This window comes from Melospiza georgiana, chromosome 1 (assembly GCF_028018845.1).
Source record: "Melospiza georgiana isolate bMelGeo1 chromosome 1, bMelGeo1.pri, whole genome shotgun sequence".
Taxonomy (NCBI): domain Eukaryota; kingdom Metazoa; phylum Chordata; class Aves; order Passeriformes; family Passerellidae; genus Melospiza; species Melospiza georgiana.
In genome coordinates, this window is record NC_080430.1 from 8,017,633 (window position 1) to 8,043,441 (window position 25,809).

Here is a 25,809-nt window from a genome sequence, read left to right on the forward strand (position 1 = left end):
TGTGTAGCTTTGTGTTTCTCGCGTGATTGTTATGATTTTTTAAAAAAATCTTTTTGGTGTGTGTTCTTAAAATTGTCAACTGAGTCACCAGGCAGTGGCAGGAGGGAAGTGCTGTGTAGCTGGGTTCAAGGTCTGCTTTCTCGGTGTGTGTGGAGACTTGGGGGGAAAGCTGAAATTGTGATAATTTTAACAGCCTGCACCTCTTGCTGAAGGGAACAGAGGTTTGTTCTGTAACTTGTTTTTTAAATGTGTGCTGGAAGGGGGAGTATGTTGGGATGAAGGCCCTTTCTCACTGGAAGAAGGGGGTAAGGGTATTTAAAAGCCCTTCTGCAGATGGATATAAAATTGTAAAAGTCGTGTGCAGCTTCTGACTTTGTCATGCACTTTCAGTGAATTTTTCTTGCCTGGCATTGTCTTGGAGGGGCACTTCAGGGTACAGAGTGTGCCCAGGCTGTGCACAAGCAAGCAGGGATGGCAGGGGGGCAAAAAGCAGCTGCAAGTAGGCAAAACTCCTACTGGCTTTGGGGCAAATTGCTGTGCTCACAGCATCTCTGAACTCGGGTAATCTATTTCTCTTGGTAGGTGCTTTATGTGTTTCTGGAGAGGTAGAAAGTTAAAGATTTCATTTTCTCTGTCAAGGCTGTATTTTGGAGGATGTTCCTCTCTGCCTGCACTTACCAGGATGGAATGAAATCAAAACTTTCCCTGTCTAAAAAGCAGCGGGTGGCAGAAAAAAAAAAAGGGATTTATCTTCAGCTGTAAAGGATGGGCAGAGTTACGAAGTGGTGGCATAAGGGAAAGTCTGGCTGCGATCTCGGAGCTCCAGCTGAGGCTGGTGGAGGCTCCTGGGCTCTGGGGGCACTTGGCACATCAACATCTCCCTTCTCCTCATCCCCACCTTCCCCTCCCCGTGCTGGGGCTCCGCGGTGGAGCCCAGACCCTCCAGTCCTGCAATCCTTCCTCACCTCCTTGAGACACTGGAAGTTCTCCACTTTAATCTTTGGTTAGGACAGCACAGGAGGATAATTTAAACAGATCTCTCAGGGCACAAATTAATTCTTAAAATAGTTCTTCCTGGAGTGATAGGCTGAGAGCCTCACGTACTGTTTTTCTTTTTTTTTTTTTTCTTTTTGGTACAGTATTTTAGGGAAGGAGAGAGAATGGGAAGACACTAAGCACCACAAATAGCATCATATAATCTGCATTTTCAGGGTGACATTATACCAATGACCAAAACAGGCAGGCTCAATGGTTCAGAGGAAACAAGAAGAAAACAACTTTGATATTTGAGGTTAAGAAATTATACCTTCATCTAACCCTGCAGGTGTTGGACTTTCCTTCTCTTTTCAATGCTTTTGGAATATATATTTTTTGTCACTGTTTGCTGCAGGTTAAAATGAGTCTACCTGTTTTTCTGGGAGGCAGGGGTTTATAAGTACCTTTTCTGAACAAAGAGGGCTATGGAGCTGTCCCTTCTTCCTTCTTAAAGCTGTGTAAAAGTGTTGAGTTTTGTAAGTCAAGAAGTATGTGCTGCATTTTTATAAATCAGGGGTGGTTTTGTTTCAAGCAGTGTTACCTGCCTAATGCCATTTTGCTGTGGGCATGTCATGTCTTTGCTACTTTGCTCTTCCTACATGAAGTACAAAATGCTCAGAATAGGTCTCTAGTATATGCAGAATCTTGATTGAGTATATTCCATAACTGGCTGAATTGCAATTATACCCATATGGTACACTTAAATATTCTGGGAGTACGTGCTCTCTCAGCTCTGCCCTAGTGTGAGCATGAAATAGAAATATCAAGAATATATAAATATCAATCATATTGATGAATATTAATGTCTGAGTCTGTGAGCAACTTTGCTCACTGCCATCATTTCTTTTATTGTTTTCACAATACATTATTAGTAAAATGGCTTGACAGCGGGGGGCTGAATCCAATCTCTGTCTATTGATTTGAGTGCACTTTTATCTTCCAACACCAAAAGCAGATCTAAACCCTTATTTTATCTAAAACTGTTCATAACTGAAAAAAGGCTCTATTCAAATTCTATTTCTAGCTGCAATTCTATTTCCAGGCTTATGCATATCAAGAATTACTGAGCCTTTTTTCCTTGCTTAAAAGTGATCAAGAAACTGAAAAATGTAGCTTGGAGAAGAATTGAAGGCAAAGTGCTGGTCTGGCTGTAGAGGACTGAGTCTCTTTCAGTAGCAGCTGCTGCTGTCGTAAGAGATTCTGTCCATCCCTTTTCTGTGTTCCTTGCTGTGACATTCCCTGGATCCAGAGGCAAGCAAGTGTCACAGTTGGCTTAAATCTGTGCTGTGTCCTACCATACTAACCCAAACAGAAGCTGGCCATGAAAAGACACTGCAGGAACAGGGTGGGGAAAGTTTGAAAATGTCTGCAGGAGCTTTTTAGGCATGAATTTGAAAATCTACTTTAGACTCGCGTGTCTATATGCAAATGAAGTCGTGTTCTGTCTTGAGATTTACAGAAATGATAATAATTAGAAAATGATTGGGATGTGGAGATAAGCAAAGCACTGCTATAGCTGCTGAAGGCAGGCAATCCCTTTCTTCCTCAGGCAATTAAAAAATGTTTCTATACAATTCCTTTCTGATAAGCAGTGCTGCTCACCTCCATGCCAGTCAAACTGCTCAGAATTCCAGTCATTTATCTCCTTGCTTATCTGTCTCGTGGGTCTGAACTCTTAAGTCTTTTGGACATCACGTACAGGGAACATTCTGTAAGTGATAAGTAATGCTGTCTGTTACTGTCAGGCTGTGATTGCTTGATCAAGATGTGAGCTGGATGTGGTTGTCCCTGTGCTCCTGGCTGCTCCTGGTGCAGCTGTGGTTTCTTGTTCCGAGGGTTGGAGTTGGGCACAGTGCAGTGCACCAGCAGCACAGCTGCTTCCTGCCCAGCCCAGAGCTCAGGAGTGCGTGGCAAAGGCACTGATAGACTCAGGATGTGACTCAAGAGGACTTGAGAATCTTGTTCTCCCCCTCGGGGTTGGTTAGCTGGATGTGTGGATATGCCATTAAAACACTTTTCCATTAAAAAAGGGGAAGAAAATAGCAACAGCAGGTCAAGTACTCTGACAACGCTTTAGCTATTTATACAGGCTGGAGATCTCTGTGTTTTAACATAAGCCTGTAAATTTGTTATCTTAGTTTAGCCCAATTCTTGCTACTTTTAATGGCCTTTGGGAGTGCAAATAGCTCTGCAGTCATATATAAAGATAAGGAGGCTGATTTTTTAATGAAAATGTGGTAACAGGCGTAATGCTAAAATGAGCCTTTTAAATATTTTAAAAAGTGAGTCAGCATATCAAGTATAACAGGATCACAGATTCTCAAAGAACAATTTTTATAAAACATATTTAAAGGGTTGATTGGTTAATTGGGTATTTGAACACTCAGGATAAGGATTGTTCTCATTTCTTTTGCTGTGTAGAAAACTGTCAAGGGCTTATGGGGAGCAAGATCCTGTTCTGAAATGTGCTCATGTCCTAGGCAAGGTTGTTAATGACTGCATGGAATCCATGTAAAAGACCAAAAAATAAGTGAGGAGACAAAATAGCTTGAGGGCTGCCTTACTGAAGTGGGCTCCATGGAGGAGTGGAATCAGATCAATAGAACAGTTCTGCCTATTAGCTGTCATTAAGGTAATCAATTCTGAATTTTACAGAACAGCTGGAATTCCAAATCAGAGGTGTGGTGTCTTCAAGTGGAAAGAGAACACATTTTACTTGGAAAACCTAGGCCAGACTCAGGAATAAAATGATGGAAAGATTAATATTTCATGCTGCTAATGTTCCCCTGCCACTCTACTTCACAGAAATAACCTGTAGTATCTTGAAGAGTGAATACTGTTGGAGTATCTAATATACTATGCTGAAATGTGCCTCTACTTGTGTAACTTTATCCAAATAAGAAGCTAAGTGTGCACTTAGCTGCATTATGCAGACAGTCCCCCTCTGTTGTTTTAATTCAGGTAATTCTGGGATTCCTGTACCAGGAGATGCCAATCCCTGTGTGCCCTCCTGTCTTCCTGCAAGGTGGTAAATGTTCTCTGTCATTGTGAGCTGAGTCCCGTGCTGTTAATTCGCTCCCAGAGTAGATTAAACTAAAAAATATGGGTGTGCTCACATTGGGAAGTGGTGTGTACCCACCCTGTGAGAGTGAAAGAGATGATACTGAGTTCTCAAACACATAATTTTGATTGCGGGATTATTTCAAACAAATTCCAGACTGGCATGCATGTTCTTTAGTAGCTGTTCAGTATCTTCTCTCTAAACATCATCTGAAATGAAGCCAGTTTCTGTACTCTGAGTCTACTACAAAATGTGAGTGAGAGCATGGCAGCTGTGTACAACTGAGAGATTTGGTCAGCAGTGCAGTTCTGAAAGGAACAGAAGGACTAAAATTCAAACAAATGTAACTTCATGTGAGCTACATACCTGTATCCAAAGATATTCTTATACATGTAAACATATATTTTTTCCTCTGAGGTGTGACTTAAAATCATTCCAGATCTTCTCTGCTCACTTGGCTGCTGTCCAGAAAATCACTGCCCCTGGGTACCAAATGTCTTGGTTGGTTCTACATGCTTTGCATGAAAGAATGCAACAATCCTGATTCTCTGTGACAGCAAAGCCTCCCTGCAGCACATGAGCAATACAAATTATGTCCAAAGAGTGCAAGATCCCTTCGCGTTGTAAACAGGCAGTGCTGTACAGCGGTGAATTATAAGTTGTGAATTTTATCTTTTTGAAGCAGGGAAGGGACTTTGCCCTTTTATTTGTCAATGTATTTCTGTTGTATGCTAGATCACAAAGAGCCACTGCTGAACCCTCTCTCTTTTCTAGCAAGGTTTGAAGTTCCACATTTTAACTGAATGTTTGTAAGCAGATTGAGCTGTGAATTCACAAGAAAGCTCTGATTCACAGAGCCATTGTCTGGCACAGTCAGATTCCCCAGAATCCATGCAGAGGAATGGAGCAGCACCATGGAATAGCTCTGAGGTGCCCAGATCCAGCACTGGGCTGAAAGGAGCCTGGCCTGGAGCTGTTGAACAGGTGGGAGGGAGTCTCCTGGGAGATGAGCTAATTTAGTGTGTTATCTCAGTGACTTGTGACAGCAGAGCCCCTGCGTTCCTGGCTGGAGCTGAGAACTGTCACATCCCAAAGGTGAGGCCCTGCTTGTGAGGATCCCTCATTCTCCTTGCAATATTCTGGCTCAGGTTGTTACAGCTGTGCAGAAATCGGGGGCAATGCCTACTCTGGGGAGGTGTCTGCCAAAGAAAAGGGAAAAAGGAGAAAGCTCTGATTTACATAGAAAATGATAAGTTTCTTTCGTTTTAATGGAACTATTTAGTATTTTATGTTTGAGGACATAATTAAAAAATTACTAATATAGAATACTTTTTATTATTAATATTTTATTATTATTTATTATTAAAAATATTCTTTTTTTCTTGATAACAACTCTTTAAATTACATGTCTTATTATAGACCCAACACAGGCTTTCTCCAGGAAGCATAGAGGATATTTTCCCATTCTCTTAATGGTATCTGATCTATTCCTCAAGAGATTAAATTTCTGTAATAGCACTCCCTAGGACACTGTATTCACTGGATGGAATTGCATCAAACTGCCAGTCTTTTCTAGCTATTAGCTGGCCACAAGGAATGCAGCCAGCTGAGCCATGTAGAGGAGGAGACAGAGGTGGAAAGGAACATGTTTGGTGCAAAACTGGTATCTCAAAAAGAGACTGCAGAGAAGTCTTTCCATTATCCAGTGCTGAAGTGGAAATGCTTCTGGAAGGCCTCTGGAAGTCCACAGCCTCTAAAGTTCATACTTTTCTATAAGATGCTGCTTAAGACTGTGTGTTTTACATGCTCTTTATACCTTGACCAAGTGGGATGTGCTGTGCCACTGTCCTTGGTACAGCTGCTCCCTCCATTCCTGGCAGAGGTGACTCGTGTTGCATTCTTTCCCATTAAATATTTTCTTCTTTTTTTGGGTCGGGTTTTTTTGGCTTTTTTTTTTTATTTTGTTTTGTTTTGTTTTGCTTTTGTTTTTTTGCTGTTGGATAAGGGCAGAATAATGTATCTCTGAAGTTCACTGTTTATCTGGGGTCATGGGGCTGTGTTTGAATGCCACAAGGCTCTCACAGAATTTGATGTGTCATTGCAGCTGTGGTCCATTAGCAGTGCTGTGCATTGCTACAGGCATTTCATGAACAGTGGTTGTACCTGCTTCCAGTTCTTTAATGCTGCTTCACTGTGATCTTTATCAGGCATCAAATTGTGGTGAATCATGGTCACTTTGGGTGATGTGAGAAAAGGCAGCACTTTTAAAATGATGTAGAGTACAGTATTTTAACACAGTATATTCTCTTTGTTTTACATTCACATTTTTGGATCTTTTGTCCATTTTTTTTTTCATCTTCTCTTTCACATTTCTGTTCTGCTCACTCTGATTCTTAAGTGGGATTTCAGTAAATGAAAAAGAATCAGAGAAAGGAGAGTGCCAGCAGCAATGGACCAGGAAAGCTGTGCACACTCCTGCAAAGTGCAGATGTGAAGATGTTAAGAACTAACTGTGAGAGGGGTGCATTCAGCAAGTTTGATACCTTTGTTAAAAATAAATTTGGAAGGGACCTGTATTTGAAATCAACGAAGGGGGTCAAGAATCGAAAGACAAATTAATATGAATTTCTGATTTAATGACAAATTTTGAGTGGGCTTATTGGTTGGCTTTGAATGACAATTCAGTGATGGATTATGGAATAATCCACACTCCTTCCTGTGTTCAGACATCCACTGAGGCTTTGAGCAAGAGTGTTGAGTCCTTAGTGGCAGTCAGCAGTTTCTCTTCTGCTCAGACAGTTCATGTTGCCTAAAATGGGGGGCGAAATAAAATATCTGGGAGTCTCCTGAGGACAGCTATGTGAAATATGGAGTTCTGAGATACAACAGTAACTCAGGCTGCACAAGTACCTGAGATATCAGAGAGATGCACTTCTTGATGTTTGGAGAATGTAGGGAAAGGGTAACAGGAGAAAACCTGAAAGTTAAAACTCATTCTGAAGGTTTAGATATGAATAAGAATTTCAGCAGAAAAATATCAAGATAAAGGTAAATGCTGTCAGGACTTGAGACAGTTATGAAAAAACTTGCAAATGAGAGAGAGATAATGCACAGAATTGCATGACAGTAAGATTTTGGGAACTTAAAGCAATTTTATACTTTAAGGTAAGATGGAGATGCATCTTTCAGCTCTCCATTGCATCATACAGAGACCTTTTCCCAGAAAGAGTAATTAATATCTTTTTCAGAAGAAGTATTGCAGTATAATTGGGAGCCAGGGAGGTTAAATGGAAGTGCAAATGGGGGGATGGTGAGCCAAGGATATGTGTGGTCATAGGTTAAACCAAAACCTTTCAGAAATGGAAGCCAGAAAGCTGAAGTTTGGTGCTGGGCAGGCTGATGGATGGAGAGCACCTTCCTGAAAGTCAGGATGAGGGGATGAGCCAAGGCTGGAGCCCAGGGTCTGGTGGTTTTAGAGAGAAAGCCCTGAAAAAAGCTGTGGAAGTTGCTGGAAGCTTTTCAGTGTGATGGCAGTGGAGAGAACATAGCTACTTCCCACCTCCATTAGTGAAAGTCCTTCACTATATAAAATCCTTTCTATATAAAATTTAGGAAACTGCTGATATTCAGAGGTCCCTTCCAACCCTAACTTTTCTGTGATCCATGAGAGAGGAGATGGTGAGTGGGCTAGAGAGTAACAACTCTCTGGACTAGTTATGGGAATTACAGAAGCCAAAGTAGGATTGGATTTTGTGAAAAATGCATATTTTCATGATTGGCTTTTTGCAAATATTAAAATGAATATTATATGTGTTGTGTTAGAAAGTAATGCTGTATTAATTCTCTTAAGTAGTTTGTTAAATATAATTTTGGGTTCTAAAAAATGTTAAAATAGAAACTATGCTATGTAGGATACTTTTTTAAAAGAAAGGACTTGCAGCGAGATAGCAGCCACAAGACACCTGAATCTTTCAGAGAAAGAGAATTTATTGCCCTCTTATCAGAAGAAAGGAACTTCTTCCTGCCTCAAAGGTGCTGTCAGGATTCAGAGGAAGAAGTTGACACTGACCAGACAGAATCCTGTGTTTGAGTGGAATTTATGCATCATGTATAAGATATATGAATATGCAACAGGCTGTTGTTTTTAAGGGGTAATCCTCTGTTAATGTGGGTCCTTTTTCGGGCTCATGATGCCCAGTAAAAGGGACCCAGGTGTCTGTAACTCTTTGTTTCTATTGTCTCATATTGTCCTAATTCAAATTGTCCAAATTATTATTACTCTAATTGTATCACTATTTTTATAGCCATTTTATTACTATTAAACTTTTAAAAATTTAAAAACAAGTGATTGGCGTTTTTCACAGATTTGGTGGTGAAAGATGCTTGTGGAGGAAGTGGCTTCAGGCCCCTGTTCACCTGCCTGCCTTGAGCAAAGCAGCAAAGAGGGGTTTATTTTGGGCAGCTCTCAGATTCCCTGAGAGAAACACCTTGCCTTCAAAACTAGTACTTAAATAACACAGTAACCAGAGATATGGCCTGCTTTTCTGTATGAGGGGTATGGTGGGGGAAAGGCAGCAGCTGTCTTTGTCAGCTGGCAAAAAGATTCCCAAAGCAACAAAAGGGAGAAAATTACCAAGATCATCCCCATTTCGGTCAGGGAAGGGGCTCTGCTTCTCTCACTTTCCCTTGTACTCCCCATCCCTGAGTGCCCTGCTTGCCTCTGCCCTTACTGCTGCTGGACTGAAGCTTTTTGTTGAGAGACAACTGTGTGCTGTCTGCATGATAAATGCTCAGTGGCAAGAAATGTAGGGCTATTGCTATTATGAGATACAATTCTGTGAAGGAAATTGCAGGTGAAAAGTGCAGATAGGCCATAATTTCTCAGAGAGGGTTTTGCCTTAGACTGCTAAACAACATCTGCTCACAGAGGCATAACAGAGGCTCTGCTTTGGGATCTTGTCTTGTCAAATGGCTCTGCAGTGCCAGCACCTGGGAATGTGCCTCTGGGCTAATGGCATTGGCGGGAGAGGCTGGTGAAAGGATGGGACAAACTCCTTGCTCTGCTGGTGAGGGAGGAGCATTTCCCTGTCTCAAACAACCACCTTAAAAAGCTGAAAATGGATAATCATGGGTGTCGCAGACATCTTTTATGAAAATCCTTTCCTTAGGATTATTTCCTCCTGAGAAGCTGAAGGCCTCAGGAACAAAATGTAAACAATGATTATCTGCTGCTGTGGAATGCAACAGGTGCATCTGTGATTGGTCTCATATGGCTGTTTCTAATTAATGGCCAATCACAGTCCAGCTGGCTCAGCTCTCTGTCCGAACCACAAACCTTTGTTATTCATTCTTTTCTATTCTTAGCTTAGCTAGCCTTCTGATGGAACCTTTTCTTCTATTCTTTTAGTATAGTTTTAATGTAATATATATCATAAAATAATAAAGCAAGCCTTCTGAAATATGGAGTCAAATCCTCATCTCTTCCCTCATCCAAAAACCCCTGTGAGCACTGTCACACATGGGCAGAGGATGGACCAGTTTTGTTAGAGCTGGTGAGTGCTGGCATGGAGAAGAAGCCGTGGTGGGATCCTGGAGAGTCACAAGGGAGCAGGAGCATCCAAACATCATCTCTGCTGCTCCCTCAAGCTTGGTGTGTCCCTTTCAGTCCCTTCATGCCTTTGGTGGGCAGCCACCCCCCACCCCAGAGTGCCAAAGCCTTGTGCCCTCATTGCCCCTCCATCAATACACAAGTCTAAACTGAGCAGGGAGCCAAGCTCTGAACGTGTCTCATGGTGAAGGAGGGTGAGAGACACTGAATGAAACACTTTTGAAGAGTTAAACTGAGCTTGTAAGTTAAAAGACGTAGGGGGATACAGTATGGAAAATTGCAAGTGGTATAGAATGTAATCTTACCCCCTAAAGAGCTGCAGCTGAATCAATTACTAAAGATTAGGAGCAGGCCTGATGTTAACAGGCCACACTTGTGGCCAATAAGAAGAGTGTTATAAAAGAGTGGATTGGTGGGAACTGGAATCAGTTGGCTGCTGTGAGGATAAGGAAGAGTCAGTGCCTAGAGGAGATGCCTACAAGAAACATCAAGGAGGTCCAGCAATATGGAACCCTTGCAATGTAATGACAATAGGGTTCTTGCACTATAATGACAACAAAAAGAATGTGCAAAGAGCCATTAGAAAGGGGAAGAGGATGAGTTTGAATGAAACACCAAAACCAAGCAGATCTGGAGGCTGAATTGTTGCCTTTTTTTTTTTTAACCTTTCCACTTAACATTGTTTTTCAGTCTGAAAGCAAATAGCTGTTCCTTTTATTGTTTATGACATCATAAGACATATAAAATAAAAGTAAATTTTACATAAAGTTTCACAATGCTTTGGCTAAAGTAGTTTCTATTGCTGCTTAACTGTTGCTGAGCTCAAAATTGGAGAGATAATAAGGCTTCATCTGCAGCAATTAGTCTGCAGTTTTTGACTGCATTACCTTCAGTTATGTCTGTGGCCAAATAGTTACATGCAGATATTTAAGACTTAGTTGTAGTAAGATATTGTCAAAAGTGAAATCACAACTTAAACTTTAATTTATTGTTAATTTAGACTGTCAGGGATACTGTAATAAACATGTAATAGCATATTATGTGGAATGCATTTTAGGTCATTAATTTAACTTAATTACACACTGTGACCAACCTCTCAACTCTTTTTGTGTTGGGTTTAAAGAGGTCTGATACTTAATCTTAATGTGGTTGTTGGAATTAACAAATGGTATATTAAATTGTAACTGTGCTTAAGTGTGCTGAGAGCCTCACACTTTGATTTTTCTGTTTTCATGGCCAGGAGCAAACATATTATTTTCAAATGCACTTGCAGCATTTTGTGCCAACTGACAGAAAGAAACTCAAGGATGGACAGGAAAAGCATATTGCAACTTAGCCCATGTTAAATGAGAGAGAGGAGGCATGTGATGATACATGGAAAATCAGATTATATTCCTTGAAGGATGTAGTAAGGAAAAACTTCATGGTTGTTATTACTCTGAGATATGGTGGTGTTAGAGAAAGAACAGCAATTGCTCAAGGTGGGAAAGCATCATGAAACTTCTTTTTTATTACCTAAATTTGAGATTTTGCAGATGGCATTGCAGTGAGTGTGATAAGCACTGACTAGTCCTCAAAGCAGGAAATTTGTTTTTAAACTTTGCTTCTTCATAAGAATCCCTGGCACATCACAGTTTAGTTGAATCTAATACACTAACAATCTTCCTTTTTCTAATTTTTATGTCCCAATATCTGTGATTTAAAAGTTAATTTACAAACATTGCTGAGAATGTTGATACATTGACTCTAACAAGAATTTGAGATTAATCTTTGTAAGTTTAATCATTGGAGGGTGCAGTTGCATTTAATTGATTTATTTTCCACGGTGTTTTCCTTGTAAGGTACAACACATGGTTTTACATGGATTATATTGGTGGTTGACTTTGCCATTGCAAGTCCTGGTATAATTGGAAGTTTTATTCCAACAAGCCAGATAAACAGCAGTTGTAAAAATATGCAAAAGAAAAGTCCAAGGAGAAATTGATTGAAGCAGCCCTGGAAAGTACTTAGCACAAAGTTTGTGCATTAGGGAGATTATATTGATTGGGAAATGCTTTGACTTTGGTTGCTGAGGGCTGTTCAGTGCCTGCTTGTCCAAATCAGGATCTCTTGGCAGGACCGGCTCAACTCCTCTGCTTGAGAAATGTTTCTTTCCCACCTCTGAGAGTGATAATAAGTAAATAGATCATGTCTTCTTTTGGTTTTGTGCCTTATTTACAAACTGGGCTTTCCCAAGCCCATCTGAGAGACTACAAGAGTGAGTTGTTGTGTATGAGGCATCTTTCCCTCAAATGAGTTAAGGAATTCAGTGTTGATACCGGGCTGTAGGATGACAGAGCATCCATGTGTAAAACAGAACTCTAAGAAATTTTGGAAAGTGTGTATATCTGAAATTTGAGATGTTTTGCATGAGTGTCTACACTGAGAATAAATCTGCTGACTTCATCAAGCCATGAGCTGGTCTCTATACTATGTTTTAATATCTCAAAAAGTCTTATGAAGAAAATTGAGGCTTTTTAATCGAAAAAGCAACAAACTTGTAACTAACAGAATTATTTCAGCTGGCTCATTCTGTTTTCATGTGGCTTTTAGTATAGAAATGGCTGATATATAAACAGTTCTCTGTACTGTTCTATCATGGTAGAGAGAAGTTCTTCCAGAAATCAGATTTCTTTTACGTCCTCAGAGGTGTGGAAATCTGATGGATTCTGTCTCCTTCTCTGTCTGAGAATGGACTTCAGGATTAGGACCACAATATAAATTAGGACTTGTATAGACATTGGAATAAGGTTGTGTGTCTGGTTTCCTCATTATTTGTTTCAGAAGATTTATTTTATTACCCTTTGCCTCTCATCCTCTTGCTTGTGAGGAGATACTGATCACACTGGTGTTCTCCTGACCTTGAGGTGGGAGGTAACAAGAATGAACTTGGGGACCATGTAGGTTCCCTGCCAAACCATCTTGTAGTGTGCTTCCTATAAATTCCTGTATGTTCCTAAAATTCCTGCAATCTCCTATACATTTCAGACTTTCTTCAGTCAGTTATAATGCTCTTAGCATCTGGGCAGTAAATCAGTGTTATCAGTAAATAAATTGTCATCCTGTCTGTCATGCCAAAAGGGAGCAACATTTTTTTTTTTTTTTGTGTTCTTCAGCATCCAGCAGTGAATTCTGGAGAGACTCTGGTGATCAATAGCACACAGCCCCTGTCACAGGCTAAGCCCAGGTTTTAAGTCTTCAGTGATCTCTCTGCTGTAAATTACAGCTGTTTGAAACTAAGATGCATGGCTGTTTTTTCTGCAGAATGCAGTTCATTTGTGCAAGGATATTCCCATTAAATCATCCAACTCAAAATATATTGGGGAAACCTTTCAAATCTCCATGGAGCTCTGCCTGGGGATGGGTGAGGAGCTGGCTAAAAGTTTGTGGCTCAGGGTTGAAAGGAGGGGAAGGACAGGTGATTTTGAGAGCAGCCCTGAGGAAAAGAACCTGAGGGTGTTGGTGGATGAGAAGCTCAACATGAGCTGGTGTCACATTTGCATTTTCTGAAAAATCCCTTTGCTCAGTATGTTTCTCCTAGGAAGCTGAGAAGCCCCAGAGAAAAAGGAAAACAATAATTATCTCATTTGCTTCTCCTGTGTTTTGCTCCTTTGGAATGTGTTTGGAGATGGTTTACCCACAGGTGATTGTTTCATTGGTTTCTGATGTGAGTTGTTTTCCCTCTTTGGCCAATCAGTGCCAAAATGTGTTGGGGCTCTGGAGAGAGTCACGAGTTCTCATTATCCTATTTTCAGCATTCAGTAAGTATCCTTTCTGTATTCTTTAGTATAGTTTAATGTAGCATTCTTTAATATAATATAGTATAATAAAACAAGAAATTAGCTTTCTGAGAACATGGAGTCACATTCATCATTCCTGCCTTCATCTGGGAGAAATGCAAATACAATAAGGTGGCAGCCCAGAAACCCAACCACATCCTGGGCTGCATCACCAGAAACGTGGCCAGCAGGTGAAGGGAGGTGATTGTCCTCTTTCACTCTGCTCTGGTGATGCCCACCTGGAACCCTGTGCTCTGGGGTCCCTGATGGGAGAAGGACAGGGGAGGCCACAAAGGTGGCTGGAGGGCTGGAGCACCTCTCCTATGACTGAGAGATTTGGGGTTGTTGACCCTGGAGAAGAGAAGGCTCTGGAGAGACCTTAGAAAACCTTCAAGTGACTAAATGGGGCTATGAGAGAGCTGGAAAGGGGCTTTATGCGGGTGCGTGTGGTGAGGGGACAAGGGATAATGGCTTTAAACTTGAAGAATAGGGTTAGATTAGAAATGAAGTCTTTACTGTGATTGTGGTGAGGGTCTGAAAGAGGCTGCCCAGAGAAGCTGTGGCTGCCCCATCCCTGGAAGTGTTCAAGGCCAGATTGGATGGGGCTTGGAGCAACCTGGGATGGTGGAAGGTGTCCCTGCCCATGGCAGCAGGTTGGAATGAGATGGTCTAGTCCTAAGTCCCTTCCAATCCAAACCTTTCCATATAGAACCATTCTATGGTCCCATATTGAGTATGTTTGGACCATAAACCTAGTTTTACCTAATTTGTGTGTGTCTACATTAAAATGTAAAACCAAAAAAGACTAAAATAGCATCCAATGGGACAAAGAATTACCAAATTAAAAAACTTGTTCTAAAAATATTTCTGCTGCCCAAATGTGCAACAAACTTCTGGGTTTATTCTCTAAGATATCTGAAAACAGAAACTTTTTTCACACTTTGATACAACTGGAGTTAATTACACCCCCCACACACACACAATTAACATCATAAATCTCTTTCCCTTCTTTCTCTAGAAAAGTAAAGAGGGCTTGGCTGGTTGCTATTTCTGCAATAAAGCATTCTGGAAATACTGCTCTATGTACACAAAGATATGAAGTAATTGAGCTCAACAGGCCATGTAAAATACACATGAGAAATAAAGTATGTACTTGAGGCTAAAAATATAATCCTAAATGAATCCTATTGGGATGGTCTGTGCTCATGCTACTTCTCACCCTCTTTCTGCAAGTAGAGCTTATTTGTCTTTGCTTTTGTTTCCCAAATAGCTTTTTTGTCATTTTACTTTGGCCTCTATGAAAAAAGTTGGAGAAAGAATTGATTTTTTCTTCTTATAAGTTGCTACAGCAAGGTCTACTGTAGTACATAAATTGTGCATAGTCCCACAGTGCAGAAAAATAGATGTAGCAGAGGTTTGGGGAAGAAATTCATGAGAGATTGTAATGAATCTACCTGAGTGTGCTCTTTCTCTGTGAAGTCACTGTTCAGGGAGACTGTGATACATATTTTACAAACCATCTTCCAGATTATTTTTCCTTCCATTCTAACCAAGCACTTCCATTTTTGCTCACAAATGCCTGTGGGTTTCAAGAAACACAGCCTCCAATATCCACAGAGCCTTTGTTTTTCCTTGGCCCATTTCTTGAGTAATGGTTTAAACTGTTCAAAGAGAAAAAATTCAGGAATTCACTTGTTGCAAGCTAATCACCAAATACTGTTTGTACTTTTATGTGTGGTTTGCTGCTTGTCAGGTGTAATGCATAACTTTTATCTATTTTTGTTGCTGAAACTGCTGTTAAAACAAGAGATGACAGTTGCTCCAAGGAGACTGAATTGAGGTGACACACAAATGTTTATACTTCATTACTTTTCATTGCCTTGACAGTTTCTGTAGAGTTTCTTTCAATCATAGAAACCTTCAATTATGATTAGTGCTTGGCTCCCATGCCAAAAATCAATTGAACTGTATTTTATGTAGTATTCATCAACACAGATAATACAACTAAATCAAGAATAGCTCAGCTTCAGTTAAGGGATTCTTCAAGACTTGTTGTGTTGGCAGGATGCAAAAGTGAAGATCTGTCTGAAAAAGATGTGGCTTTCATTTGTCCATTTGTGCTGATTGTCTTTGCAAATATGACCTATCATTACATTACCCTTTTGCTTTCATATTCTGTGAGGGAGGAGAGGATACTCAAAAAATTTTTAGCAAGCCAGACTGTTGGCTCAAGACTGATAAAAATCCCTCCTGACCATTTTGTGGAATTTCAGTGAGCAAGAGAAGACTGGGAGCTTTCTTTAATATAAATAAATAGACAAATAAATAAATAAAATCCACCTGTGACCCTAGCCTGCAGGAATTACAGATTTAAGGGAAGAGAGATGTTTGCAGAATCAGCTGCTGCTGTTGCTGGTCTCTCAGATCCCCTCTCAGTGCCTGGGAGGTGTTTGCAGAGGGCTCTGGAGGTTCTATTGTTTCCCATTCCCTATTCCCTGGCTGCAGCATCCTGCTCAGGCACGGGCAGATGGCTCAGGGTGCCACAGAAGGCTCCTGTCCATTTTTAGCAGCAGATTGCACTGCCTGCTAGCCACTTACTCTATTTGTCATTTGGGCAATGCTTCAATCACTGACCACATTATTTAGCTTTTAATAAGCTGGGGTACCTCCTTTTTTTTTTTTCTTTTTTCTTTAGAGCATTTGGGACAAATGTCCTCCTGAGTTTTGTCTTGGTCATGCTGCTGAATGATGTGATTCTGTTTGTTGTGAAATGTACTCTGCATGCATAAAACACAGCTAGAGCTACTCAACAAGCTTCAGGGACTTATTTAGCTAGCTGGGATTTGGCAGGAGATGACCAGTTAACATGAAAACCCAGGAAGAAAATCAAATAGTTGTGAGAGATGTTGAAAGTAACAGATGAGAAGAGATTGCTTGCAGAATTTTAATTCTACACAATAAATTATTGCTGGCAAATTGAACTGCTGCTTGCTTTTCAGGGATATTAGAGAGCTGGAAATAATGCCTATTTTAGCCAAGCAATCATCTACTGCCTTTTGTTGACAGACAACTAAAACCTGAGCAGGGAAAAAGACTAATTAATCATTACTTTATGTAACCTTTACCAGCGTGATACAGCATTTGCATTTGAGTCCTAGTGTGCAGTGCTCATTTAAATTAAGTCTTGTTTGCTTTTTTTCTTTTTTTATTCTTGCTGTAAGATCCAGGAAGAAAAGAAGTGGAATTATTGTTTTCAGGGAACCTAATACAGTTAATTTTCCAAGTCCAACCAAAAATGTCAGTCTCAACTGTCTCCACTTTCTGTAGACCACATTGCTGGTAAATGATGCCCAGGGGAGAAATTGTTGAGTCGTGATAAATTGTTGAGCATCCAAAAGCTATTGTTGGTCTCACTGGGGACCACTGAAAGCTCAGTGCTCTTGAAAACCCAGCCAATTATGCAGGTGCTTATGCATGGGCTTTGAAGGCTCAGTTTTCTTGCTTATTAAAAAGGATGGTTTTTTAAAAGCTTTCTGTCATTACTGGTCATTTATTTTCCCCTCTGTTTTCTTTTGAAAACATCTGAAAAATAGCACACTTGAAGCAAACACATTTGAACTCCTGTGTAGAAATGATGGCATTTAATTCAGGAAACTGAGGGTGGTCTTTTGGGCAGCATTAAGAAGGAAAATGCAGCAGTTTCTCAGATTTTAGAGCATTAGACAGCCCTGTTGAGTTTTTGTCTTTTCCTTTGCATCCAAGAGTTAATTATGGAGCTGAAGTGTCATTTTAGTTATAGAATGTTTTTGTTTTTTTTTTCTTTTTTTCGTTGGAATATAACAGATTCTGAAAGATCTCAGACCTCAGGAGATGCTCTACAACAACTGTTTATATTATTAATGAAAATCAATTTTAATTATAGAGTTATGTTATTTAAACATATCTTCCTTGCAGAAAGATGTGTGTTGCTAAAATGGCTCTTTCCACATATAATACTAATAATGCCTAACACATCCTTCATGCTTTATGTGTTTGAATTGCTTTCAAAAATATTCTTTCTGACATCTCAGTGATGTAGGTAAACTGCATTCCCCACACTTGGCAGAAGGGGAAGATTAAAACAAGAATGGAGTGCCTTGCCCAGGGCTGTGTTACTCCTGCATTTCAGGCTCCCAGCCCACGAATTGCAGTGATGATCAGTGCTGTGGGGACAAACACTCTGGGTCAGCACTGGCTTCAGGCAGTTTGTAGACATGTCCTACATTGCTTAGGGGTTTTGAGAATGTTAACAATAATTTATTCATCCATTCATTCCACTACTCATGTTTGGATTCCTTTAAATGAGATCAGGCGTACTTGGGTGTTTGGATCTTTATGGGCACTTCTTGAGATTTGACAGTCTTTCAAAGAATCTCCTCCTAAGCCAGGCTGTAGAAAGCATCCATGGATATTAATAGTCCATCAGGAGAATATGTGCACACTGATTATATATTCTCATGTGTGCACACACAGATAACACAGACATACAACCCACAATGAAAATCACCAAATGAATCCTCACTCCTGGCAGCATTCAATGAACTCTGAACCTGAGAGCAAGAAATCACTGTTAGAAATCTAAAATGCTTCCAGAAAGGTGTTGGGCACTATCTCTCCCCTTGGAGATGCAGCATTTTTCCAGCTTTCACTGGATTTCTACTGGCCTAAGTAATAACTGACCAGGGAAATAAAAACAGACTGGTGCACCACTCTCAAAAAATAGTAGAAAATAATGCCTTTCCCCTGCAGATGGTTCTAAATTTGAAGTGGTTGGTTATTTCTTCCTGAAGGGAGAAGAATTTCATGATATCTGCTGCTTTGTGTCAGAAAAATATCCAAGTGCTGTGGGTCAGTGCTTTGCAGTGACAGGATAAAGTGAGCCCCAGAAGTGCCTGTTGGGTGCACTGATATTGCCTCCTCCTGTGCTGAGTGCCTCACGGCTCTTGGTGAATTTACCCTCCGTGCTGGGATGCTGGCAGAGCTCATGGAACTGAACAGACGCTTTTGGCTGCCTGCTTATTCCTCCTAAAGGGAGAGGCTGCACTCTTACCTTTAATTCCTCCTTCTCCCTCCACGGGGAGAGGACAGAGGCACAAATTGATGACCCAGCCCTGTCTCAGACCCTTGCCTCCAGTGCCTTCAGTGCTTTCCTCAGTGAATCAGCCTTTCTCCCAGGAAATTCAGTGTCTCCTGTCACTGCCAGTGAAAGGAGTTATTTTATAATCTGCAAGGGTGTTTGCTTCCCTCGAGCAGCAGAGTATATGTCATTCCTTAGTGGGCAAATAGGAATGGCATGAGGGACAGGTGGACAGAGCTGCTTTGAGCTGTCCCCCTACACTGATTGTTCTGTAGCCATAAAAAAAAAAGAAATATGGTGAGGTTTTCAGGCAAATCCTTGAAATTCCTCTCTTTCTGCTTTTCACAGCATGGCAGTGACAGCATTTTCTCTAAGCTACAATTAATGAGGGCAAGAGGACCTAGAGAAAGTGTGGAGGCTGGAGGAGGGAGAGCTTTCCCTTGAAAATAGATGTAGAGTGTTAAAAATACATATGTGGGGATGAGGAGAAGTGACTAGTAAAATAAATCATCGGCAGCCTCTGCTTCTTGTTCTTTCTGGAAATTCTGCATCTGAAGCTATAGATATTTTCTGTCCTGAAATACTCCAGTGGTCTTCCCCCTTTCCTTTGGCTCTAGCAATGTTAGTGGCATAGGGCTGGCTTTATTTTGCAAAAGAAAAGTATTCTGGCGCTTGATTAACTCCAATAAATGCTGATTTTAAGAAGTATTTTTCAAAGTATAATAACCCTTTAATGAACTACTCAAGGTGCTACTTTTATTTTCATTATGTCCACATATTATCAAGCAATAAATGCAGACCTGTGCATCTAAGTGGAAATACCCACTCAAAACCAACCTTCCTTATCCAAAGAAAAAAGCAAATAAGTTTTGAACCAAATCTTGGGAAGCTTGAGAGAAGCAAAAATGCCTTATTTAAGGATTTTAAAAAGAGAAATCTTTGATATTAAGAGTGATTTTTGGAGCCTAACAATGATGTGTTACTATCTAGGACTTCAGGCTCAGTCATTGAAGGTATCAGATGGAGTATAAGGACCAAGAAAGATGTTCTGTTAGCTGAGGAGGTTAAATGCTGTCATGGGGCTCCTCACACCTTGTGCTGTAGTTTCTACATCATTCTGAGTGATACCCTTGGCCAAATTTTAGCTCTTTCCCATTTGTCCCTTTTTTTTGTTTTTTTTTTTCTTTTTTTTTTTTTTTTTTTTTTTTTTTGTGTGTGTGTGTTTTTTTTTTTTTTTTTTGGGGTTTTTTTTGGTTTTTTTTTTTTTTTTGCTAATACTCAGCTGGATATAGTTGTGCAGTAAGAGTCTGGATTCTAAACTTTCTTATTTCTGACTTTCAGAAGTGCTAGACATTTCTAACTACAATTGAACTAGATAGGAGCTATACTCAACTATATAAAGTTATGATAATTGCTCTGAATAAAATCAGATCTCAGGCATCTGAAATTAAACACCCTAAATTAGCAAAATGTTTGACCTTAATCATTCTCTGACTCAGCTCCCCATCTGTGTGATGGGATAACATCCTCCCTTCCCCACGTAGAGGTGCTCTGCAAAGAAAGTGATGAATATTTGAAGCACTCATGCATTGTAGTGATGAGCTCCATAGAAACCACTGTGAGAAAATGGATAACTCTGCCTCAAGAGCAGGCTGGGATGGTGGGCTGCAAATGCAGGGAGGATCAAATGAAATATTGAAGAGACCTCATTACATGTGAGCACCAACCCCTTGGTGCAGTGTCTGAGGCATTGAAAGTGTGTGGGATGTATAATTGAGCTTCTGCACAATACATATGTACAGGGGGCTGAATTACAGCTCATGAACCTTGAGGTTTGAGTTTGATATTGCCCAACTTACTGCCTATGTGTGTACCTTAACCTTAAGGTAGATTCAGTCTCTTACTGTTGATTACAGGTGAGATTTTCAAAAGCTTTTCCTCTGTTGCCAGTAGAGACAACAGGGCTTTATGGATGGCTTTAGTGGGAGCACAGCTAGATCAGTGTTGAGTATTTCCAAGTCACAAGCAAGGATTTATGTTGCACACTGCCTGAAAAATACACTGAGGAAAAAATAATGCAGTGTTTGATGCTTGAACTCAGTGAAGTTCTTGTCTTTCCTAAGGGCTGTTAGCTTTTTCTATTAAGAACAACCTTGCGTGTGAGATGCTAAAATTAGGTATTGGCAGTGTTTGTTGTTGTTTGCCAGTGCATAACATGAGTAGGCACAATTTCTCTTATTAACCTTGAATGCAGAATTCCATTGACCTGGTTCTGAGCATCACAAACCTTGTGGTAACCTCCAAAGGTTTTTATCTGACGTGCACTGAGTGGTATTTAAATGACCCAGAGTTGAGTTTTAGTGTTATTTATATTGCAGAAAGCATCAGAGATCAAAACCTCATTGTGTCAAGTTCTTATCAGACACTGCCATGAAGATCTGGCAGTATAAATTGACAAATTGAGTTTTCTTATTCCTGTTTTGCACACAGAGGAGGCAGAATCTGGTCTGCAGAGAGCAGAATTTGTTTTATGCTCACTGAAGAAGAGGAGAGGCTTTCTCAAAGTCAGGCACAGAATCTTTAGTGGAGTCAGTAGCAGGATCCAGAACTGTTGGGTCAGAACTGTAATTTTAGCAGCATTAATTCCTTTCTCATCTCCTTTGCAGATAAAGTCTTCCAGCCTGCATGCTGAGATTTTGCTTTTTTTCCACTTCCCATTTAAGAATTTTTCTGTCCCTTTTACATAAGCAATGTCTTATATTATTAGCAAGTAATTGTCTTCTTCTGCAAAAAAGATTTTTTTTTTTTATCCTAGCTGTTCCAATGGCACTTACAATGTCTCACTTGAACTTTGGAAGTCAGAGTGTACTGAATTGATGGTACAGTGCATTCCTCCCACCTCCAGAATAATTTTCTACCATACCCTTGGCACAGACTCCCTGATCCTGCACATTTTCTTAGCAGTAAAAAAGAGCCATTTGAACTGCTACAATTTATGTGATCTCACAGGGAAGAAAACATTATTTCCTTAGAAGCAGCAAAAGCAAATCGAAGTGTTCTTCACTGCAGGAGTAGGAATTGGATTGAAACACCTGTGTTAACCACGGGAAGCTTTCCTCTCTCACAAACCAATGGAATGTTTTGGAAAACATCTGTCAGCTCCCATGGAAACCCACTGGTCCAGCACTTGTCTTTTTTTCCATTGTTTCATGGTTTCCACTTATTGGGGTGAACAGTGGTATCAAGGAGCAAAAATAATTTTTCAGTAACACAAAACTGAGATGCTCATCACAGGAAAATGTTTCTTTGCCATGCTGGAAAGGCGCTGCCATGCTGAATTCTGGCTCAGAGATGACCACATCTAGAGGTGGCAAGAATAGATGAAGATACTGTCCTTTCTGTGAATTCATTGAATTTTTCTAATTCAATTGACTTTCCAATACCCTTCATTTTCTCTCAGTCATAAATCTAACTCCCATTTTTAGGTTATCTTGTATTTATTCATATTTTGATGATATCTGGTAGCTCTGGTCATTATTATGGTTTCTGTTTCCAAGGGAATGAAGAACTAAGTGTAGAGCAAGAGATTATGTTGTTGATGGGCACAAACAGTGAAACAGAAAGAAATAAGATTATAAAAAGGCCACTTTACTAAACTCTAGGAAGAAAGATCCTAAAGCACAGGATTATACATTACAATACTGAGAATCCATGATTAGGAATGAATAATGTGCTCATCCCAAAGGAGTGGCACTTTTTAAAAATCAGGGTTTTCTTCAGTGGGACTCTGAAAAGGAGGAAAAGTGGTTTCTCTTCTCTTCTCTCATTGTTGTATTCAGGAGGGAAGTTCAACATGCAGCCCAGCAAGCCTGACTGGATGGTGGCAAAAAGAGAGGTTCTGCATTGCTTTTTGTCTGCTGTGATTCTGGCAACACAGTTCTGAGGGGAATTTGAACCAAGTGATTTCATTATTCTCTCTCTCCTACTATCTCATCTCTCTGGTTAATGACTACCAAACTCTTAGCTTTAAATCCCATTTCTGTATTGTTTCATTTTTCATTGTCTTTATTATTATTTAAAAAAAATCCAACAATCCTAATAAGGTAGCAGCAGTCTGTGTGATGATGAGATTTTAAATGTTAGATATAAATTAGTCAAAGGAATAACAAGGCTTTGTTCTCTTACCCAACAGGAATGTACCACAAAATCCCTGATATTATGTGTCAAATGCATTCTTAAGAGCAGTGGTGTGCACTCAGGGATGCCCATCTCTAAGAGATGGAAGCCTCTGTTGTTTCATAGCTTGAAATCTCACTCCATCCACCCCATTTCAGGGTTTATTTTTACAAGGAGCAAGATCATTGCTGAGTGACCAAGACCAAACTCCATGTGCTGGGGCACATCCTCAGTGGTTGGTGGGCATCTCTGAGGTTTCTGTCTGTACCTCTGAAAGAAAAAATTCAGTCCCCTGTTCCAGCTTAGCTGATTTAGCAAGAGAGCAAATAAGATGGATCCCAGAAAATTTCTGCAAGATAAATAAAACATATGAACATTTTACCAATAATGGAATCATGGTGAACACTACAAAGCTGCATTTAATGTATTTTCATATAGAATTGCCTCAAAGACTTCAGCTGTTTTTGTAGAACTGGATGGCGAAGTTACTCCTCTGCTGGATTGGAAAAGTATTTATCGCTACTGTGGCAGGAAAATTCTTGGGAGGAGTTTATAGGAAATAATTTTGTGAGATGTAGGAAGGTTTTTGCAGCTCTTGAGCTGCTCCATTTCTTCAGGTTCTCCCCTGCAGGGCCACCTCAATCTTTGCAGAGTACAGGTTCATCTGCACAAGCCATTGCAAATGGCCCTACTGTTGGGATAATTTTGTTAAAGTGAACAAGATGTGGGTCTGCCATGTTTATAGAAAGCTGACTAAATATTCCAGTTTCAATCTTCTCCAGATCATTACAGAAAACACTAATGAAAAACAAAAGCGTTTAAACCACAAACCCAAACCAAACTCTTAATTCTGGGAACTGATATTTATAAATAAGGAGAGAATGCAGTGTAACCAGGAATTTCTCTCAAAAGGCTACATGAAATGTCAGTCTTATTTTAAAAGTACCTACAAAGCAAGTGTTATTTGGAGGCACAAAGCGCTACTACTAGAAACACTGTTTTCCTTTTAGTTCTATTGATTTCTTTTGTGACTCTTGGTTTCATTCCCAGGAACTTACAATGCTTGCTAAAAGCTCGTGTTATTTATCTTTCATGAACTCTTGCATATCTATGATTGTTCAGCAAAATTCTGTTTCCTAGCAATTTGCTCTAAATGACTTATATTTTCTAGAATTTAACCACAGGCTTGATTTCTTTTTTTACCTGATATCCAAATCATTCAGAACATGACGCTTAAGAAATATGATGGACAATAAAAGGAAAGGATTCTGGGATTTTTGGGTGCAAAGTCAGTCAAAATCAGGACTTTTTTACTTTTTTTTGTGAGCCTTCTTTCAGCCCAGCTGTGATTTAATATTATTCCATGCTTTCATCCCTCCTTGCTCCTCTCTTGAGTTCAGAATGTCAGTCATATCAATGTTGGAAAAATATCGTCAATCTGCATAGGATGTGCATTAAGGAAGAATTATGGGCTCAGTTTTGCTGGAAGCCTGCTTGGATTGTAGGAGCTATTCAATAAATCTTAAATTGCACCTTTGCTACTGCTGCATCCCTGCTGTCTGATCTATAGCAGCAGCACTGCCTTTGGGTGGCTTCCTCCTCAAACACCTTTGGATGTTGAATTTGGGTGAGACATCCTCTCTGTCTCCACCAGGGCAATGTCTGCTCCTCGGAAAAAGCAAATGCAGTTATTGTAAATATTTATCTATTGGCACATGGGCAGAAAAAAGGTCCCCTTGGAAGCTTTTCTCTGGGATAACTCACCAGAATTTCCCTGTGTAGTTGTAAGAAAACGCTTCTTCGTGCCCCTCTTTCATCTTACACACAACAAAGATGTAACAGGTATCTCTTGATAAGCAGGCTTCTAGTTATGCTTAGTGGCTGCCTGTTTTTATAATATTTTTCAACTTTTTGTATGTTATTATTAAAAGTAGTTCCGTTGCATTCCACTGCAATATTTCAGTTTTAGTACTGATTTTAGGAAAATGTGTGGTATTTAAAGCTTTCATTGGATCCATGTAAGCACACAAATGGCTGCTCAGCGCTGCCTGAGCCTTGAGAGGAGTTTTCAGATGAAGAATATTGCTCAGGAGAAACCACTGTTACACAGAGCATGAGTTTGCTTGAGTTAACAAAAGGATGTTGGAATTATGATATTTTTTAACTTTTTGTGAAGTATTACTATGAATATTTTGATTTTTTTTTCAACTTTTTGTGTGGTATTACTATGAGTATTTTGCTGCATTTCATTTTGATATTTCAGTTTTAGTACTGATATTAGGAAAATGTGTGGTATTTAAAGCTTTCATTGGATCCATGTAAACAGACAAATGGAAATGACTGCTCAGCACTGCCTGAGCCTTGAAAGGAGTTTTCAGATGAAGATTATTGCTCAGGAGAAGCCACTGTTACACAGAGCATGAGTTTGCTTGAGTTAACAAAAGGATGTTGGAAGTTCCTTTAGGAATAGCCTGGCAGTGACTTCATCACATTCTTTGAAGTGCTGTGTTGGAAGCAATGCTTTATTTCTGATAAAGGTATTCTATTTGAAATGGTATGAAACAATCATTACTCACTTCCCTCCCTTTGACCAATGAACTTGAAAACACCCTCAGGCAGTAAATTTGCATTTTTCTTCACAACCCTACTGTACCAGGGCAAGGATAATATTGAGAAATTTCATTGCTGCTTATAAGTGGGGATATCATTAGTCATCAGAGTCATTATTAAATTATATGATTTGTTTAATAGATCTACAGTATACTTGAATTGCTGAAAAATCAACTGTCTTTTTTTTCCTAGGAATTATAGTAGAGGGCCCACAAGCACACATAAATAGAAATTTATGTGAAACTGTTCTAGCAGGAACCAGACTGAAGTCTGAATTGCTGTGATAACTGCTTAAGAAAAAGCCTTTCTTAATTCTGAGAGGTGGGAGTTGATGCCATTGGAAGATGGAAGTTAGGCCAAAAGGAAGTTACCCACAAGCAGTCAT

The 25,809-nt window shown here is 39.9% G+C and overlaps 1 protein-coding gene across 3 annotated transcripts in view; it reads left to right on the top strand.

Annotated features, from left to right (window-relative positions):
• The window catches only part of DPP6 (dipeptidyl peptidase like 6), a 510,047-nt gene that overhangs the window by 246,461 nt on the left and 237,777 nt on the right, over positions 1 to 25,809 (top strand). The window lies entirely within an intron of this gene.